This window comes from Xiphophorus hellerii, chromosome 3, assembly GCF_003331165.1.
Source record: "Xiphophorus hellerii strain 12219 chromosome 3, Xiphophorus_hellerii-4.1, whole genome shotgun sequence".
NCBI lineage: Eukaryota > Metazoa > Chordata > Actinopteri > Cyprinodontiformes > Poeciliidae > Xiphophorus > Xiphophorus hellerii.
Genome location: NC_045674.1, coordinates 11,444,256 through 11,466,603, shown reverse-complemented (window position 1 = coordinate 11,466,603; position 22,348 = coordinate 11,444,256). Strand labels below are relative to the sequence as shown.

The 22,348-nt window shown below is 39.1% G+C and overlaps 1 protein-coding gene across 3 annotated transcripts in view; it reads left to right on the top strand.

The window, feature by feature from the left end:
- erfl1 (Ets2 repressor factor like 1) overlaps nucleotides 1-22,348 on the top strand; it is a 52,558-nt gene that overhangs the window by 2,068 nt on the left and 28,142 nt on the right. For all 3 annotated transcript variants that reach the window (XM_032557696.1, XM_032557695.1, XM_032557697.1), the window contains exon 2: nucleotides 1,657-1,819. The gene's annotated coding sequence lies outside the window, so the exon portion shown is untranslated. The remainder of the gene's footprint in view (nucleotides 1-1,656; nucleotides 1,820-22,348) is intronic.

The following is a 22,348-nucleotide window of genomic DNA, read 5'->3' as shown; positions in this document are numbered from 1 at the left end:
TCTTTTAATTACATTTTTTAATATCATTATTCATTTGCTCATGTTTATAAATGTTTTGCTTTTTTATTCTAGACACTTGGTCTGCGCTTCAGTCACAAGCGTCAACCTATTTTTCTGCTTTATGTTTTAGTTTAATGTGTGTTCAGTCTCAGGCCAACGTGTTGATCTTCTTCTTTCCAGTGTAGTTCGTGGACTTATTTAATTTATTTGTTTATTTATTTATTTTGCAGGTTAATTGTTCCGCTCTGTTACCAATAACGGAGGGTAAATTACGACCTTAAATTGCATTTCAGGAAACGTATTTCCATAAGAGATCTTTCACCTTTTCAGGGTCGGAATTTAACTCATCGAGCATCATCCGCATGACTTTGACATCCAACTATTTTAATGCAAATAAATAATTACAGACAATGATTCACACGATTTGTGTGGCTGCTATGCAGAAAATTATTATTATTATTTATTTATTTTATTGTTTTTATTATTATCGTTATTATTGTTGTCGTTATTATTGTTTATTATTATTATTATTATTATTATTATTATTATTATTACGAACGACGTCTAATTAAAAGGTTAAATTCTGCCTTTTCCGATTATTTTATTGTATTTCAATTTTTAATTAGTTAAAATTTGTTGGTTTTTTAGGCTCTTTTTTTCCCACTTTCTTAATTTGAAGAACTTTTCTTGTTTCTCGGCCTCCATAACTTCCGCAAATCACAAAATAAATACCACGCTGTCGGTTTTGTGCTGTCCAGTTAGTGTTTCACTAAAATTCTCTGTTTGTTTGTCTGTTTGTTTTTCCCCAAGATACTGGTAAAACACGTTCAGGATACGTACGTCTGTGAATCAAACTTTCATATTTGCTATTTATTTGGTGAGCTTTTAAGACTTTCTCTATCAGTTGTAGTAAGGGGGGGAAAAAAATCAGGAGCGTGGAGCCTTTTTTTTCCCCCCTCAATTTTTCCCAAAAATGCTCTCATCCTTAATGTGTTGTCATCTGGAAAGCAATTTCGTATGATCAAAGTACGGCTAGTTAGTGCGGTCAATATCCTTTCCAGCAAGTTTCACATATATCGATAACAAGACGGCGGAGCCTCCCGCCGAGCTGCATTCAGGTCCTCTGTCTCCGCTCCGTGCAGATAACCCGGAGTATATCCGCGCTTAAAGGGAAGAGATAACTTTATATTCATTTGGCTTTAATATATAGAGAGGAAATATGACTCTCCGAAATAAGTTAAATTTGAATTCTGTTTGCATCGGATTGTCTAATTTATGAAAAAGTATGGAGCCTACAAAAGACGCATCAAGTAATTAGTGCCAGTGATCATTATTTTAAGCTTATAGTGTCATGTGTTAGTCCTCCTCGCTGCCCCTTTACTGTATGACACTAAGAGTCAATAAGGTGATTGATCCGCGGTCTGTGAGGCAGCAGGGATCCTGCGGGAAAACGTCAGAACACAAGTTTTGGTATCGGCCCGACTCAGCCGGGCCAAAGCGGCACCTCACCAGCTGCCTCTTCATCATTTGATCTAAATTCCATGAATTTCTATAATTAAAAACGCAAAATGCATTTGCAAAATGTTTGTCACCTAAAGATCCATGTAGGTAATAGTTTTTATTTTTATTTTTTTTATATACATGTTTGGGTTTTAGTGACGCTTTCGTGCAGTGCGACAGCGGCGCTCTCCCACGTCTCCTCCTTCTTTCCGGATTGGAACACCCGCAGCGGCGAGCAGACTCCAGCCCAGGCCGGGAGAAGGTGATCAAGCTTCGGCCTCAGGTGCATCTCTGAGGCGGGGCGACGCGGAAGGTCCAGGTGGGTGATTCCTTCTTTTCTATTACAAAGTCTCGGTTGTCTGCTCGTATCAGTACTCGGTGTAAGGTTCTCATCTCGTTTTAAAAGAGCAGAATTAATTACATTGTAAAAGTTTTATTGCTAAAATGACTAAACTCACTGACACAAATTATCCAATAAGTTCCGTGTCTTAGTTTTACGATTAAGCTATTGTTAAATGAACGTACTGTAAAACTGACAACCACAAATCCTTTTTACTGTTGGATAAACTAACATAACTTTGTAGACTCCTTGCTGAATATAAACGCGACCTCGCTTTAAAAGTTTTATTTATATTTCCCAAAATGCTTTGCAAATCTAGTAACATGATGTAATAACATAAGCATGCAACAGTTTTACTGTCCAAACCGCTATTTCTGTGTACGGGCTGTACAGGCTTTTTACTGTTAAAATAATCAAAATCGCAGTGTATTAAATTGTTTGTTGTTAAAATGTTAATTGGAAATTGCAACAATTATCCAGCAGTTTCTGAATTTTAGTTTTGCAGTTATGTTATTGTTAAACCGTTTCACAGTAGGACATCTGTAATACAAAACTACATTAGAACTGTTATTTACATGTTTAATAAACTAAAAAGCCACCATAAATTATTACTGCAATCCAGTGCAAATCAACAAGAACATAACATAAGCACATAACTTGCTGGTAAAAATAGGTAAAGCTGTATAATTTTTTTTTCAACGGTCAAAAATGATGAGAATACAATTTTGCAATGAAAACAGCAAAATGTTTAGAGTGGACACAGTGGTATAGATTAACACTGTAGGTGTAACAATTTAAGATTCAATTTAATACTGTAGATTTTAAACACATTACATCAGTTTGATGCCACAACATTTTAAAAAATACGTATAAGTATAAGTTAAACTTTTTAGACACTCCAGCTCTTTTCTTTTTGAAAAAAGAGTGAAGAAAATCTGTCTGCACATAATCAAAGATTTTCCCAGCAACATTTTTAGACCAAATTCTAGATTTTGCTTGAGCCAAGGCTTGGACGTCTCCCTAAGCTCCTCTTTGCCTCCCCCAACTCTTCCTGTCTGATATTAGCCCCCTGGCTCGCCTTAAAATGTGCGTTTCATTATTCAGGACTCAGTTCTGTTTGCCAGTGTAGACACACTTGTACCTGTTACATCTCAAGCCTATAGGGCAACTGAAGGACTCCTCTGTATCTTTTCCACCACCTTCTCACCTCCTCCCCTCTTCTGTCATCCCTCACTATACCACACCTGGTAACTACAAACTTGTACACAATAATAACAGCCGCATGTACCTATCTATCTCTCTATCTAGCCTGTCGGCAGTTAGTGGAGTGGCTGAGAGACTTGCAGGCGTGAAAGGTCAGTTAATCAATGGCTCACAATTTGACAAATCCCAGCGACTCTTATCATCCTCACGGGCGTTTAGGGGCCGAAAGGAGGACCACCGAGATAAATGCTTAATCCTGGCCGCTCAGAGAGGAGCGAAAGAGAACAAGCGGGTAAGCAGATGGGCATGCAGAGAGGTTGGGAGCAGCAGGGAGGTGAGGAGGGGGTTGTTTGGAGGAGTAGGTGAGCAAAGAGAAGTAAAAGAAGCAACGAAGGAGATGTAAAAGTGACTCCATTGCACAACTGGAAGGTGAACAAATGCACCTGTATTTGGAAGACGTCAGCCGACTGCTTTTGTCTGTCACGTTCAAAAGAAGCACGCGACTTTACGGCTCTCAGATCACTAGGTTTGCCTGGGGCTGGACAGGCCATGCACATGCCTTCTGGGCTGACGTACAAATCCGCTTCAGTCTTAGCTATGGGTTTGACACCATGTGTAAAGTTGAGAAAAACCTGAGGAAAACAAAGGTCTATGAGTGCCTGAATTCTCCCGTGGCATGTTAGCCCGCCTGCAGCAGTGTGCAACCAAGAGGAAAATGAGCTTTTGTCCACAAGGCTGGCCCTTTTCTTCCCTCTATTTTTCTAGCTGCAGGGGTTTGGAAGGTGGCAAACTCTCTGTGCCCTGTACCCTTAACAAAGATCACCCCAGTGTGACATCGGATCAGTTGGTTTTTTTTTTCCCCACTGAATTGTTTGTGGTTTTTAATCTTTTCTAGCTGTTTCATTGTGTCTAACGTAAACATAGGTAAATGCTCAAATGTAAACACTGAATATGTTTTACAGCTTTTTTAGGTTGACCAAACCATGGCTTTATTTAGTCTAGAATAATACATTGAAAATGTAATATTATTTTGTTGGCTAATTGGTCACCTTACCATTGAATCTAAAGGAAGAGTTTGAAAGTTATGGTTTTATAGCCCATTTTATCAACTATAAAAGCATTTCTACTATATTCAGAAATAATAGACGCAATTCTGTAGTTTTTTTCTTTGTAGTCATATTATTTATTTACTTAGACACAATGCTGGCCCAAGTCAAATGCGAAGTAAGTTACTGGATAGGGCCTCATGAACAGCAGGGGGCTTCCCACTTGAATTCTTCTTAACAACGCACATATTTATGCCTAAAGACTTAGCACATTTTTCAGAAATGTAAAATTTTCATCAAAATTTGTTTAGGATTTTTAGAAATTGGTAAATTATTATGTGTTTTTGCATAGAAAAGTATGTGTAGATTACAGTTAAGATGGTTCTAATTTAGTTTGTTCATGGCTTCTGTTTGTGTCTGTGCTGAAGCTGTATTTCATCCAAATTGTAACCACAAACTAAGCATTAAATGCATGAAAATTAGCCAATTTTTCCAACTCTACACTAAGATGTAATATTCCACGAATGACTGCCAAACCAGTTAAATAAGTCACAATTTATTCATTTCTGTTTATTTAATAATAACATATACTAGAATCAGGACCCAAAATCTAATTTGGATTAAGTCCCCATGCCCACTTGAACCGGCATTACTCAGACAGAAGGCAATGTTATCTTGTTGTTTGTTCAACCAAATTTTGAAGAATTGAGTTTGCATGCATGCATTGAGATTTCATCTGAGCTCTTTTTTTAGAAGAGAATCTGGCACACCTTGAGTGTCCTTTATTGCCGTCTCAATACAAATCCAATGTAATTCAATTGAGATAAGTTGAATTGGCATGACAGCAGATCTCTAGTATTGCCAAAGCACTTAGGAGGCAATGACAGGACCGCATCGATGCATACTGACACATACACAACACCGACCGACCTCGTAGTGAAACTGAGACACACTCACAGATGAAGCACTGAGTCGGTGACAAGCCAAGTCAAAGACATTTTGGGAAAATAGTCTCAGGAACGTAGAAGTTGAAGGTTTGTAAAGAATATGAAGCAAAGAGGAGAGAAATGATGAAAGGAAGTGGATGGTGAACCATGCTGAAAGCGTGACATAGAAAGAGAAAGACAGGAGAGAGGAGGAGTGGGATAGAGGCAGTGAAAAAACAGAATGAGGCACAGATGCCTCCAGAAAGTGTTTTAGGGAATATCCAGTTGTTGCCCACTAATAACTTTGGGTTGCCAGGCCAAAAACAAAAAGCCAGAATAGAATTTTAGAATACTGTTTTGACATATACAATGGCATTCAATGAAAGCCAAAAATGTTACAACTTATTGAAACATTTACTCATTTATTGAAAGATGTTTGCAGTCTCTGGCTGGGGTGAGTGGGGTTGCCTCCTTGGTAGCATGGCTGGACAGAGGTTATAGGAGGAAGAATAAGACCATAGACGGAAAAAGAAGAGCAGAAAAGATAAAGAGACTAAAGAGGGGCAGGTTAAGAGGGGGATAAAATGTATAAGAGTGATGTACGAGAAGAGAGAAAAGGAAAAGATTTACTACAAGAGAGATTAAGTCAAGTTGTCCCCGGTCAGTCATTAATCCGATTTAAGCGCAATTAAGGTGAGACTGATTCCTTCCTAGAGAGAAAGAAATAGATGGAGAGGCTGTAAAGAGGGAGAGTGGTGAGGGGGGTTGGAGGTGGGAGACAGGAATGGTAGACGAGGATGGAGTGATTGAAAGAGAAAAGTGGGAAAATGAAAACAGGTGTCTGAACTCAGAGAGGCTGTAAAGTGGGCAAATTAGAGACAGTGTGATGTACAAACAGACTCCTGATGAAATCCTGTGCATTTGATCGGAGGTTTGATATTTTGAAAATACAGGTGGATATTTTGCAAACTCTTTATCAATCATGTTTGCTAGAGATACTATGAGAAATTGGTCAAAATTGGCTGATTTTCAACTTGGCTGGTCTAAACTGGTTATGATCTCATCAAAAGAAAATTTAAAAAAATGATCTTTTAGTGTTAGTGAAATCACTGTATTGTACTACAACTAGAAACCACACTCTGTGTGGAAGTTTTTCTGGAAGGAAGAAAACTCTAAATTAGCTATTTTCAGAGTAAGTGAGATCCTTAATTGTGAAATCTGAGCTACTTAAACGGGAACTTAATTTTCTATGTAGACATGACTGCAAAGTGTTCAGAATGGTCATTTTAAATGGAGTGTGGCTTCAGTAGATAAGAAGGTTGAATGTAATATAGTAAAGATCTAAATCAGGGATCTCAAACTTAAGACAATTTTTAAAATGAGGTCATTAAAGGTATTCTGCTGAACTTGATGACTATTTGAGGAGGTAATTCAGCAATTAGATTCAAGGGAGCTGAAGCATTTGATATTTATGTTTTCAGATAAAAATTGAAACTGACAATTTTGTTCATGTTTTAAAATACAATATATTTTTGTTTGTCATCTGACATTTAAAGAGATACTGACACTATAAATATTGAATGCTCAAGAAAGCTGAAAGGAAATGTTTTGAATTTTTAATTGTGGCTCTTAAAAAGACATTGGATTAGGCAGAAATTGGTATGAAATTGGCCAAAATAACTCTGATCAGTGCATATTTGCCAATGTTAATAATTTATACAGAATGCACCTAACACTATCTTATTCCCCATATAGCAGCTAACCAGTTTGTTGTTTCTGCTATTAGTGACATTAATCATGTAACTGTGGACTGAAGCTGTAAAGATTAGCTTGAAATTGTAGTGGCTGTTTTCCTATCGCTTAAGGAGTCAATAAGGAGCAGAAAGGACACAAAGGAGCAAAGAATGAATCTTTTTTGAATAGAAATGTAAGGAAAGTAATGAAGAGCATCCCTCCTCCTCTTGTGTTTGCAACAAATCCCTGCTCTGTTTGTTCTAGATGTGTATCAGGGGTCTCGGGGTCGACAGAGGGGTCCCTCCACTGCTGTAGCATTTCGGTGTCTATTGAGAGATGGTGGTCCCGATAGCTCGGCCCATCTGACACGTACACAACGGTACATAAATCAAACGCACGCTCCCTCCATTTATCTCCTGCTCGAGAAGCATGGCAAAAGCGGCCAACTCTGCATAGAGTCAACGTGAGTCAGGTCTTGTTAAGTGGAGAAAGTAATGCTTAGTTGAAATGGGTTTGCTTGTGTTTCTGCCATCTCTATTGTTCGGGGTTTCTTCCAGTGTTTGTGCTTCTTTTGTTTGATAGTGTGCAGCTTGCTCTCAGCTACAAACATAATTGCTGCCCCCACATATAACTGCATGTTATTACAAAGCTTGTTAGGCCAAAGAATGGGGCAAATTGACAGCTCGGGTCATAGATTTTGTTTGCTACATTTTCAGCTTTTTTATGGAAATGGCTTTGCATGGTTTTGATTGACTTACATGTCCTTTTCAAAGCATTTCCCCATTATTTGGCAAGAGGCTTTATATCTACACTTTTTGTTGCATCATTTTTTGGACACTCTGTTAAAGATTCTCTCATTTTTTTTCTCTGGCACATCATCATGACTCCCAGATTGAGAGGCCATTTGGCTGCTGTTGACAGGAGGGAGCAGCTATTGACAGAGCCCTGCCGGGGAGGCGTGTCTCCGGCCCCGCGTCCAAAGCGTTTGTGGCGTTTAATACACTGTAACAGAGGTCCTCACAGCCATCGCCCTGCATGCTGCTGCCATAGGGATCAATATGCACTGGGTTAGGAAGAAATGGACCATCTGATGCACACACAGAAAGGAGGGGGGTTAGAGAAAATGAGTGGGAGAGACAGAACCAGTGGGACAGGGTGGGAGTAACAAGAGGTTTAAAAGGAAAAAGAGAGGAGCAGACATGGAAAATGGGGAGATGGCGCGACCAAGAGCTGCAAAGAAGGAAGAAAAAAGGGAAATGATTAGAGGGATAGTTGAGGCAGAGAGCTGCTCTGCACAGAGATAGATAGCAGGGGAGAGAAGTCGTCAGTGGTTGAAAGAGATGTTCAGCTGGGAGAGAAAACAGATTGGAGTGAACGGGGATAGACTCTGAAGAAGAGGAAGACTTCAGACACCAGGGAGGATACACACAGGAAAGGAAAAAAGACATAAGGGAAGAGTGGGAGATAGGAACGGAGAGGGGGGTAGAAGGAAGAAAAAACAGAGAGAGAAGGGGGAGCAAGAGAGGGATGGGGAGGAAAGGAGAAGAAGGGGGGTAAAATTTCCATCAGGTTTTCAATTGGGGCGGATCAATAGTGTATTAGAGCTCACCTTGACCCCGTTCCCCCACCCCTCTCCCTCCACACACACTCCTTGCCGGCCCAGCACACAGTCCAAACTACTCTCCCTCACAGCAGGGGACGGAGAGGGGGAGAGATTGCATTACGGCCTCTCCTTCGTGGACCAAAGTGGCAGAAAATGGCACAATAAAAGCAAGAGCGGCCAGAAAGAGAAAGGAGGAAAACTAAGTCGCGGCAGGCAGAAACAGAGAAAGTGGGAGACGAGGAGTGAGAGGAAGCAGAACGAGAAAGCAGCGGGTGTTGTCGCACTTGTTTGGAAAGATCTTTCTGTGCTGGGAAGATACTTGTTGTTGTTGGGCACCTTGTTGTGTGCATGACTTCAGTGAGTTTGTGTCACTAAAGCTCTTTAAAAGACATATTGGAGCTGATGCTGTCCACACAAAACGAGATAATGCACAAGAATGGAGAAATGTTTAGTCTTCACCCAATCAGATAGACTGTTGAACAGTCATCCTGCTGTTTTTATGCTTGTTTCTTACTTTTTCTCTCCTTGACTGATTTATCAGACTTGTGTATTGTTCGCAGAAGAATCCTATCTATTTCCTATACATAATTCACATAGTGTTTCCAGTATTTAAAGGCAAAAAATGATATATTGCACATTGCTAAATTATATCCAAGCTTTCGTAGATGTTTCTAATTAAAAAAAACATATTCTGTGTATTTCATTGTCTCCTCTTATAGACTTAGCTGCAGTCGCAGGTAATTTATGTTGTAGTTTAACATTTAGATGAAACCAATCCATCTGTAGCACTGTAATGTAGAAAAGACCATGATGTTGAAATCATATTAAAGGTTGTTAAAAGATGCACAAACATCCAGGAACATGACTTTAATTACAAGATGGTATTTAAAAAAATTCTATTTAAATCAAATTCTTGATCTATTATTTTCTAATACAATGCTTAAAATCATTTAATTTGGTTAAATATTATCTGAGATAATGAAAAAAAACCCATTAATAATCCTGTCACACTACTGTGTTCCAGTGACAGCAGATACCTGACCTTGGGTAAATAACGCTGATATTCAGCATACATAATTTGATCAACAACTAAGCTAGGCTACCGGAAGATTAAAAAACATTCTGCACCCATCATATGCCCTGCGTAGTGAACAGGGACATCACTGTTACTGCATTTACACACCTATTTAAGTACTGCAGCACTGGCACAGTAATACATTACTGTAACAGTCTGTGCACATAAAGATTGACTCACATCATGATGCCAGATGCTTAAAAATGAAAGGAAAACTGATGGCATGACATACCTCTTGATCAATTCAGTTAATGATCATCTGGGGCAAATAAAGTGATGGCAAAACTAAAATAGGTGACCCTAAAGCAATTGAGCACAGTGAATTCAACACTCTTGATCCTAATATACAAGCATTACTCAGACCGTGCAGCATAGGCAACATTTATACTTCAAAGATGCTGCAGGAGTTAATGTTCCACTAAAACCACTACGTCCTCATGTTTAGACCTGCATAAAATGCCTTTCTCAAAATTTCAACTTACATGGCCAGAAGGAAAACTGTGTGAAAGTAACTAACATTTATAAATATTGAAAACACAAATAAATTCAAACAAAAATCAGATGAAGGGTAAAATAAGGTCAATAATTTTAAAAAACAGTTCAGTGTTTCAACAGCCTGAGGCAGATTGCTGTGGTGGTTCTGTTTTTGATGTTGCTATGTTATTTGTTTGACGACAGCAGTTCAAAAGTTCATGGAGAGAGTGTGAGGAGTCTCTGACAGAGATAAAGGCAATGGCTCTGATAGAGACCCTGGTTAGAAGTATAGCGACTCTCAATGACCCTTTATGGTCCCTTGATTTTCCGTCTGTCTGCCATGTTGCAGATGAGATACTGCTCTGAGAAGAACATGTCAACATACTCTCTGCCATAGTTAAAGAGGATGTTGGTAAGGAAAGATTCTTGCCTTAATTGCACTGAAATAAATGTGAATATTAAATAATAATAATGTTCGGAGTAAGATGTCTTAAGCATTCTGTCAATATTGTCAGGTGCCCCACAAGTGACCTCAGTACATTTTATTGTTCTAACAAGGACATGCCTTGTAAGGGACCTTACAAGTGTTGATGTAAATCCACTGTAAAGGTTATAAAATGTACCTGATATTACGAATGGAGAGTTACACAGGACTGTCTCTATTTGTTGTTGTGCTCTGCTTGTTAGTTGACTGAAAGGAAACAGCTACACTTTTATCTCACCTACATACCATAAAAACACAAAACATTTTACATATTTACAAATATTTGCAGAAAATAAAATGGAAAGTCTCCACATGTTTTTGTAGAAGTTCCAGTGGCTGACTCCAGGCTCTGTAGGAACAGACAGTCTGACTAATTAACCAGTTAAATAACTCTTTGACTTAGTGTTTAGTTAAAGAACAGGAAAGCAAAATAAGTCAATGTGCAACAAGCATATAAAAACTTATATTACTTAAGCTGTACTGTTCTTCATTTAGCATATGCATCAAACAGAACATTGTTATGATCATTATACTCAATATGTTATTTTTTTTTACCACTGTAACAATGATTTTAAATAAAAGCAATGAATTCATGTTATACACTTTCACTTTCATTTAAACACTGTGGTACTGTTAAACCAAAGTCATTTCTACAAAAAGTCATAGTGTAATTCATATCTACCGACAGCATGGATCAACTTTAGCTGGACAGCTAATAGTAGTATAGCCTCAAGTTACCCTTAAAAATCTCAGATTTTATGGTGGTAATGCAGTGAATCTTTCCATTGTCAAGATATATTTTATTCAAGCTGCAGGAATCTGTCATGGCTGCCATGTCTTTTTATGCCTATAAGTAAAAAAAAAGCAAGAAGCTGAAATGGCAGGAAGAGGCCCAGGTTGCTCAGAGTCACATAAGAGACAGGTTCTGCATAAATGTAAAGAACCATATAGGCTATTCAGCCCAACAAAAGAGAAGTGAGCTACCATCTGTGGAAATCTTTGAGTTTCTGAAGGGGATTGTCCATATGGAATCATACAAATATGCTGGCAGCTACAAAATATCCACACACGTCTGTCCTCCATCAGCAGAGGACAGCATGTTTCTTCAGGAGGGTAGTGGTTGGGGCCAGAGGGAAGTGATGGGGGGAGAGAAGTTGAATAAAATAAAATTGATCCAGGATTTTAGCATTTAGACACAGTTTACAAAGCGATATAGAGGGGGACTCTGCAGGGGGAGGATAGTTAACTTTACAATAGGTCAGCTCTGCTTCCAACTCTGTTACCAACCCTGATGTCCTTCTACCTGTGCCCCTCTGTGCATATACAGAAGAAAGTAAACAGAAAATAGAATCCTCTTATTCTGTGTCTTTGGCTGAACGTGTGATTTAGCTGTTTAGACGTGAGCTTGTTTGTAAACGCGCAGACCTGTACCAGCAGCTTCATCCCCATCTCTTCCCCACATTTCCTAATGCTGTTCCCATTGTCGCCATCCACACTCCAGTGCACAAGCACACGCCAAGAAGACACACACGCACACACACAGCTCCACACAAACTCTGTCCCACTCACTGAGGGGGAGAAAGGGGAAGAAAAAAGGAGAGAAAAAAGAAATCGATCGCCGGGGATAGCGGTGCGCGTCGGAGGATCGTATCTTGTCAAAATAATATATTACCCTCATCCCCGCCTGATCGATGCGGTGGATTAGGGACGGAGGGCTCCCTTCTCTCCTCTCTCCCCCCACCCCTTTTCCCCTCCTTCCACCCTCTCTTCTTCCTCGGTGCTTGGTGCAGTTTAATATTTACCTCCGTGAAAGAGCGGCCGCGACGGCTCTCAACCCTAATTGATTCCGACACATGCGGCTCTGTGCTCGGGCTGCGGATGAGAGAGGGAGGGCCGGCAGGAATGCTGAGAGAGAGGGGAGAAAGGAGGAATAAAAAAGGGAAGGATGATAAGAAAAGATAAAGATTTAGGGATTAGGAACTTGGAGTGAATGCCTCATTGTGGAGAAAGGTGCATAGCTATTTTATTCGTAAGTTTTCATGATACAACTTTAAACTTTATTTTATTGGGATTTAAAGTGACCAACTAACACAATGTGCTGTATATTTTGAAGTCAAATTAATTTGACATGTGTCTTTATTCCTATAAAAATCTATAAACTGATATTTTTGTTCTGTTATAATCTGATACCGTTCAGTTTGCCACAAACCATGGAAGAGGCAACAAAAACTAAGTAGGTGTTCTGGTAAGATTGGTTTCATATTGAATTTTTGGTCCAATGTGCCTTGAGTACACCATCACCACAGTGAAGCATGGCGGTGGCAGCATCATGCTGTTTTCCTCAGCAGGGACAGGAAAGGTTTTGAGAGCTAACAGGAAGGTAGATGAAGCCTAATACGGGGAAATCAGAGAATAAAGCATGTTAGACACTGCTAAAAAATTGTCTAAAAAAGTACATACCTTAGAAAAACCTCTGGCTGTGGTTACTTTACAAAATATTGACATTTGAAGACAGGCTTTATGAGTTCCACACTCTTCAGGTTGTTTGTTACAAAAAATATTTCAATGGTGGAAGCACAGTTGCCTTGCAGCATGAAGGTCCTTAGTTCAAATCCTGGCCTGGAGTCTTTCTGCATGGAGTTTACATGTTCCTCCTGTGGATTTGTGGGTTCTCCCCTGATACTCCGGCTTCCTCCCACAGTCCAAGCAGTGGGGTGAGGTTAATTGGTCTTTCTGAATTGTCCTTAGGTGTCTATGTATGGTTGTTTTTTTCCTGTGTGCCTCTGTGTTATCCTGTGATGTATCCCACCCCTAGACCATGACTGCCCTGAGACCCTGCAAGAAAAAGTAGATGGATGGACATAAAATCAGACATTTTTGGTTTCAACATAGCAAAAAGTAAAAGTATTTGAGTAAGTATTTTTGCAAGGCACAATGTGGAATATAGAATTAAATATATGTAGAGACTGCAGCAAAAAAAAAAGGAAAATAAAGTGTCCCATCACAATTCCACCGATTGTGATGGAATATTTTGACAAATGGATTTAGCAAGAAACCTCAGAAGGAGGTCAGAGGAAATATAAACTGGAAAAATGTGAGATGGAGATGACAGAGCCATAAGGTAAAGAAGGATGGTGATGTTCTGTGGCGCAAATAGAAGAAAAGGGATGAATGGAATAGATAGCCGAGAGGAAATGGATCAGGCAGAATGAGGGAAACAGAAAGAGCGAGTGGAAATGGGAAGGTACGCAGAGACGGCTCCAGGAGAGAGAAAACGGGAAGTGGACTGGGGCAGAAGGGAGCAAATGAGAGGGGATTAAGAGAGCGACGTGAAGATGGATAGAAATGGGGGAGTGAAACATGACGGGTGGAATGTAGAGCACCTATAAAAGCGCGGGAACGTCTAGGGTAGAAATAGGGGGAGGGAGGATGATGGAAAAAAGAGCCCACTGCAAAGAAGTGACAGAATGATATCAGGTGGGATAGACAGAAAACAGGAGTGATAGCGCAGTGAGAGGCGGAAAGGTAGAGAGGGACCATATTTTCCGTTGAAGGAACTGGGCTGTCACGCTGTTCCGCCAGCACAGAGCGGCTCTATAAAATACAGGCAGGCAGGTCGTGTCGGGTGACTTATGTGTATATCTAGGCTCTGTCAATATTTCTTTCTGTCGTGCTTCCTCTGTGCTCCCCTGGTCCTCATCTCCAGCTGTGCTTCCACTCTCTGTCGCTTCTTGTCCAGCAGGTCTCTGATCTTGTTCCTTGTGCCAACCAGAGGCATAAGCAGAAGGTATACATTTTGATCACAAGGCAAATACGAATGTGGCCCATTGGCTTGAGGACTTGGCAGGCTCTTATTCCCCAGTAGTTTGACACTATGAGAGAATATGGTGGGATTTACAATTGAACTGCGCAATGACACAGGTCTATCCGTTGATGCGTATGACTCAAAGATCCCAAAATTAGGAAAACAGTTAGTGGTAGCTTAAATCTCCACCATTTTTCTTATCAATGCATAAGAGCATGAATGAATTAATGTATGTGTTTGTTTGCATCTTTCCACACGTGTGCTCCTCTTCTGCAGTGCAGAGGCGCCGGCTGGTAAGCTGATTTATTCATGCCTTCCCAAAGAGGATTCCACCTCCTCCTTCTCATTTGGCACACTTTGCATCCTGAACACAGGCCTGTGGAGGCCTGGGTCCACGGAGGGGGGAGGCATCCTGCAGGTGCACTACTTTAATCTGCAACTCGTAGATGCTCACAAATTAGCAGAAATGTCATGTTTATTTATTAGGAAATTGATTCAGAACTTCTCCAAACAGTTCTGTGTTTTCAGTCTTGTAGAGTTGCAGTGCCTTACAGTTGACTTGTTCACAAGTTGACACTGTACAACTCCAAACTGTAATGTATTTTATTAGGTCTGTATATGTTAGGCTAATCTGCAGATATCCACAGTTTGAGTAGGAGTGTCTGTTGACATTGTGACTATGTGTCATTAACTCCATACATCTGGCCATTGTGAAGGAGTAGCAAGAAGAAAGTCATTGTTGATCATAGTGGGAAAAAAACCCATGAGAAGCCCTATTTTCAGGTTGCCACAGGCCATGTAGGGACACAGAAATCATTTAGAAGAAAGTACTCTGGGAAAATTAAATCCAAAAATAAAACTTTTTAACCTGCTTTTAAGTACTTTTTGCAGTGGAAAACTAAAACTGCATACCACATAGATTGGACTATGCACACTAGGAAACATGGTGGTGGTAGCATCATGCTGTGAGAATGCTATTCTTCAGCAGGGACAAGGAAACCATGGAGTTGATGGAAAGATGAACAGAATTAACATATGCCCCGAGCTACAATGGGATGGTGTAGATAAAAGCATATTAATATGTTAGAATAGTCTAGTCAAAGTTCATGCATGAAACCAATTTAGGATCTGTGGCAAGACATCAACTTACTCGTGTCCTCCCTCTAATCTGACTGAGCTTGAGTTATGCAAAGAAGAGAAATTAGAAATTTTCTTTCACTGAAATCTTATTTTTTTGTTATTTTAAAAATCCAGCAAAATTTATTGGAGTTTGAAGAAAAAAAATATGTGTGAATGCTTTTGCACTTTAATTTCCAACCTCGATTCTGGTTTAGCTGAAGCCCAACTGGTCGAAAATATTGTTTTGAATTGGTTTTAGGAGAGGGGGGGAAAAATATTGTTTCACTTTGCAAACTGTTCTGTGAATCTACTTTGAGCTGCCGATAAGACTGTGTGACAACTGATTGCCAACACAGAACCAGAGAGACAAAAGAAAAAATAATCCAGGACAGTGATACAAAACTTATTTACTTCACGGAACAAGCTGAAAATTCCCAATCCATCTCCATGACTTCCTATTTCTCTGAGCTGTTGTTTCTTTTTCCTTCCCTCCCGCACCCCTCTCCGCGTCTCTCTCACCTTCTCTCTGCCACTGTGCCTAGTTCTTTATTTACACATCTCCCCTGCTCTCTGCAGTGGCTCAGGGAGCGGTAACAGAAGTGTCACTTGTCATTATTGGTCTAATTCAGTAATCCGTCATCGTGCGCTCACTGTATGCAGCACATTATATGCCGGCACAGCAGGTGTACTACGCACCGAGGTGGAGATTCGATTTGACACGCGCGCACACAGGCGAGCGGGGGCCACTGAACGTGTGTGTACGTTTGTTAGTGTGACGAAGGAGGAAACGCGGAAAGATGGAGAGATTGAATCCAGGTGTTTTGGTGTGTCTGCTGTGGGTGAGTGGATGTATGAGTTTTTGTTACAGTCACAGCCCAAACTTGTCTCATCAGTGACACCGAGTGCTGTTTTGCAATAAACTAAGCAGCAGGTATTAATCTAAAATCAAGAGTCTTTATGTTAGGTGTCTGTGTGCTCAGTCAACGTGCTGCTTAGACGAGGATGGATTAAATGCATCAGCTTGTTTATTATAAGCTTAGGACAAAATCACATAATATAGGTTTGTTGTGGCAACATATTATAATTTAATGTAGCAAAACAACATATAACATAACATAACGTTACCCTTATTACATATATAGTGCCTTTATTGTAAAATTAATTTTGCACTATAAATGATGTCATGTTTTACAATGTTTAAAAAAAGTAATTGATGTTTTAAAAGTGATGAAGGCACTCCAAGGTTTTTGTTGTACCTTAATACCAAATCAGCGTAACATCAGAGAATCAAATCAAAAATGGACTGGATATTGAATGCATAAGATTAAAGATTATTATATATTTTTGTAGAATTAATATGTTTTCTATGAGACAGTTGAAGTTAGACGCTTTTGATATGAAATGGAAAAATATGTAGAAATGTAAGTAAATGACAAAAGGGCTTGTTTGATATTTTTGTGCTGCTTATTAGTTAAAATTTTTATTTTTTATTTATTTTTTTTACTTTATGTATATACTTTATTGCAATAGTGCAATTTTAATTTACCTATCTCAAACAGCATTTTGTTTCGCATCTCCTTTTGTAAGATCCAAAACACAACAACTCCAGCCTGGTTGGACTCACCTCTGCAGGTCAGTCCAGTTTCAGTGGGTTTCAGACAGTCTCCGGTGTAATGTCTCAGTGCATTCTGGGTAGTATTTTGTTGGAACCAGAATGAGAGTGAAGAGCTTTTAAGGTTTGTGATAGTGCAGCTTCCCGTTCTCTTTTTATCAGTGGCAATTTGTATGTGAGCGCACACCTCTGCACTCCCTACAGACATGGCGGATTTCATCAAGTTCTTAACCCCACAAGGCTACAAATCCGGTTACCACTGTAAGTGTTTTAAACTGTTTAAACTATCAGAGCGCTCCATGCTGAGTCCCGAGCCATGAGTGAGTCACGCCTAGATCTCGCTGAACCATACAAGTCCTAACTACATTTACTTTTCTCATTTCTTCCATTTTGTATTTGCTTCATGTAACACCTGCCATTTCCCAGCACCTTATCGAAACCAAGCCTTTATAAAATAACTCCAGGGGGATTCAGTACTATTGTGCTCTGTAAAGTTTTTTATGGTTTTATTGATCCCTTTCTCAAAATTCCAATGTTTTATATAGAAAAAGGTTAGTAAAATACTAGATAATTGTATATAACTTGAATGTTCTCTTTTTATGGGTGTTTTCATTTGCTTTAAAATCAGTTCTTGCATCGTTCTGGGACTGCCTGAATGTTTCTGATGTAGACATCCTAACTGCTGGATAAAAAAATTGCACCTTGATGGTAGAGATCTACATTTATTGTACTATAAGGTTGTGAAAGATGTCCCTTTATCCCTGACATTGTATTCCTTTAACATTTTAAAACTCTTTCTGGGACAAGCTTCTTAAAAACCTGAATAAATAGTTTAATCTTGTTTGCTTCATTTAAATCCTAAAGTAATTTCTTATCAAACACAAAGAGAAGAACCTGATACGTGCAGAGGATCAACATCTTTAATCTTAACATGTGTACAAACCTATAAATAGTGGCTTATTTATGTGTCAACTAAAGATCTTAACTGGGAGCAGAAAGGATTTTTATTGCACAAAACACAACTAGTTAAACATTGCTAATGTTGACAGTAAAGCAGCTGCCATAAAGGCTTTCTGACACAAATCCATCACGGACAAGTTTTACCAAAAGTTCTGCCAATATTCTCAAGCACAGATACGGATCGTCACAATCATTTTTCATAATTCCTCCTTTAAGCTCATAACCATTAGCCATTCCCTTGACCTTTTTTGATGTTTAATTCAAGTTTGATTGCTTGTGTGTCTGTTTTATGTTTCTCAGTGAACCTACTTTTATTGCCTCATTGTTTTTTTTTATTGATTATTGCATTTCATACATTTTACAACCACTGTGCAAAATTGTATCCATTGAAAAACATTAAAAGCTCTCTAAATCTGAATCCAAAGCTAAATAATACCAACTTTTAAGCAAAAGAAACGGCCAAAGTGATAAGCTCTTGTTTTCTTATCTCATACATGTGTGACCTGCTTTTTCCTGCTGCCTCTCACATTTAACACAAACAGAAAAGAAATAAAGGGAGTCAGAATATGATTGTTTTGTTTAAAGTCCTGCAGTTCCTTAGCTTGTGCAGAAAGCCTCTTATTTCATTGCTTGTTAATGACTAACTAGCTTTGAAGTGAAATGGACTTTCTTGCTTGACAGCATGATTGTATTTTTTGTTTTATTTCACTGCTATGTTTGCGTTACTGCATATGAGTCTATACAGCAGTAAAGAATTACGTTTCACGGTGTATTTAAGGCAGTGACTTGCAAAAGCATCATCATCCCCTATAGTTTAATTTCCTATAATTTAGTGCAATAAGTTGCCATCAGAAGTCACTTAACTGGCAAATCCTGCAATTTAATGGCAGAGTTATGTGAAGGGATCTATTGAAGTCCTAAGAGGGCTGCAGAACATTAGTGAACAAACAGCATCCTAAAGACCAAGCATAAAGCTGTAGAGTTTAAGCTTAAAGTGTAGGATAGGGTATAAAACAATATCCCAAGATTTTGAACATCTTATAATTCATCATCCAAAAATATAGAGTATGCCACAACTGGAAACAAACGGCACTAATCAGGGTAGCAGCCAAGAAGCCCATGGCAACTCTGGAGGAGATGCAGAGATTTGCTGATTGGGAGAAATATTACTGTGTAACATGGTGGTGGCAGCATCATGCTGTGGGCATGCCTTTTCTGTCTTCAATGGGGGGCAGGGAGAGAAAGCTCATGGAAGTTGATTGGAAGATGGATGGGAACTGCAAATGCAGACAAATCCCTCTAAGCAAATTTGCTTGAGGTCATAAAACACGTAACACTGAGCAGAAGTTGTGGATGTTTCCAGAAAAAAATGTGGAAAATGTTCATGGCGTCTGGATACTTTGTAAAGCCTTTTAATTTGACCAATTGATTTGAGTTAAGGAGCCGATTTGCACAATGATATATTCTCATAACTTAATTATTGGGATTATGTAAAAGAAAGTGGAGAAAGGGGAAAATAGGGAGAACGCAGTTAAGGTACGATTAAAAGAAGTTCTTACGGAAGGAAAGAGTTTGAAAGATTAAACTGTGCGCTTGAGTGGATGTGAGAAAAAGCGCACAGGGAGCGATATGAGGAGTTATTGAGGACACACACAAAAAAAAAAAGATGAGAGGTGATGCCACCAGAAGGGAGAGTAGACGAGGAGGAGGAGGAGGAGGAAGGAGGGAGATGATGAATGTAGGGAGAGTAGGGATGAGAGACGGAGCAGCATGAAGAGAGCGCGTACGGTGCGCGGCCGCGCTCTGACGATGATGAAACGTTAATTAAAGTAAACGAGCTACCTGCGCCCCCCAAACCTCCGGTAACCCCACCACCCCTTGTCACAGTCTGTCAGGAGACAAAAAAGAGGGAGAGTTAAAAAAAAAACAAAGAGGATGGGAATTTAAGAAGATATGCTGGATAGTTCGGTTTAAAGTTGATTTCTATCACATTTTCAGGAAGATGGGTATAAGGAGCAAACATTGATGAATAAACAAATACTTTTTTAATTCGTATAATTCGTTTGAGTTTTTGCTTAAAACTCTTTGTTGGAAATAGTATTTATCAACCAAAAACAGAATGTTAGAGCGGTTTAAAAAAAAAAAAAAAATTGGCATAATTTCCGAATCCAATCCCCAAATCCTCTTTTCACACTTCACTCCGGCCTGCGTCCCACCGTGTATATAAGCCTCATTTCCCGTTCAAGTTCACGCAAGATTTATCCGCCAAGTTCACCTTTTGCTTCTCTTTTTTTATTTATTTATTTCCCCCTCAATCCTCATATCCATTCAGTTAATCTGGGCTCTAATTCTTTTATATATATTTATTTACTCGCTCGATCACTCTCTTCTGTTTTTTCCCCTACTTTTTTCTTTTTTTTTTTTTTTTTCATCTCTCTCCAACGATTATCCTGGCGTCTAATTAGAAATCAATGCCGCTGGGCCGGCGGGTATTTGCAGTGTGTTTGTGGACGTTGAGAACAATTCCCCGGACAGAGAAGAAAGGGAAGAGAGAGGAGGAAGAGGAAACGCTGCACCGCCGCTCTGTATGCACACACAAAAACACACAAATGCACATATATTCTGACAACCGACTTTTCAAACCGCTCGCAGCTATTCTTATTTCTAAAAAGCATTTAAAAAAACAAAAAGAAGACAAAAAATACAAGGAAGAAAAAAATGAAAAGAAAATAATTTTTTTTTGAACAAGTGACGCGAGGGAATTTTTCAAGATTGTTGCGGATTGTCTTTTAGCAAAACAAACTGATCTTAAACTGGGACCGAGATATGAATGTGAGCTAATTTATTATTATTATTATTATTATTATTATTATTATTATTATTATTATTATTATTATTATTATTATACGTAGATTTGCATCTATCTTTTAAGGCCTATATGAATGGGTTCATTTCTTTTTAAATAGTTACAAATATGCTACGTGAGATTTTTCCCCCCCCCCATTTTGCAACAGAACAATCGAAAGTTTCAACTCTGTGAGGAATGAGGTTAAATCCAGACTAAACCGTGTCACACAAACGCTCCTCTTGTTCCCCCGCATCGTTCTGTGCCACATCTATCTGCTGCTCCGTCCTCATATATGAAGTCGACGCTTTAGCGCCATTACCGGAGCCGGTCGAACCTAACCGGATTATCAACTGCCAGATGAAAAAAAACCTAAAGTGTTCCAACCAAGTGAAAAAAAACAAAACAGAATAGAGTGTAGAGAATGAGAGCCCCGCACTTTTATTAGTTCAGCTTTGCACCACAGTGTGTTTGTTTGTTTGTTTACCGTCTTGTGCGCACGACGTTTTATTGGCTCGCTCCATAATCTGTTTTCCAGCCGGTTCTCTTTTTTTTTTTCTGTTCATCATGAATAAACGAGATGCATCACACACAGCTCAACCCACAGAGAGTTGAGCAGTGTGTGATGCATCAAGTGCAGGGGCGCATCCAGAATGTTTTGTGGAGCGGTGGCCATATTCGGGGCTAATAATAACCAGGGGGGAGGACAGTAAAACTAAAACCTATGATAGAAACTCAACATAACATCACACAAAATAGTAAATATCAATTCTCCTGATGAGTTTTTAAACATCCTTAATTGTCTGTCATAAGCATGCTGGTATGAGATTCTAACATTATGAAAGACTTGGATAAAAAAATACCACGGTTTTACACTGACTGTATTTAGGCAAGAAATTGAAAATATGTAAAATGATCGAATTCCTTTTGTTTAAAATAGAAAAGCAACAAATATTTCTGGTGCTGCTACAACACTACATCAGTTAAACTTATATCATTTGTTTTAGGGTTTTATTTTGATGCGGTGATTGAAGTAAAAATACCGAAATAACCAGCTATTAAATTTTGCAGCAGTTTTAAATGTTGAACATTATAACTTCTCACACCACTTCATATTAAAGTATAGCTGAATTTAGCTGATTAATTAGTCATGCTATCTGCTGAGGTAGCCACCTTCTAGTCACGATGCCCTTGATGTTAGTGGCTAGAGTCTTCTTATTAAGGAGGGAAAAGTGTAGTTGTCATCTTTAGACTCTGACTTATTTTAAGCCATCTGATCGTTTGTGCGCAGCAACATGTGTCAGGGAAGGGACTCTTCTGGGCTTCATGGAGTCAAAAAAACCACAAAAAACTACAGTCCTTTCTGTGTTTGGCATCTAATCAAAAGTACTTCAAGCATTAGAAACAGTTAGAAAAATAATGTCATGGTTTAAACTTCTTACTGTTGACAACATCAATAAGTTTGTGTTGTCAAGTACCTTTACCCCCCAAAATCTGTTGACTTCAAAGGGGGAAATGTGCTTTTTTTTATCCCTTACTACAAATAGTGTCTGTGATTTTAAAATAGTGTTCTAATTTTTTAACTAAATGCCATGCATGGCGCATCATTTGTTGTGGTGGCC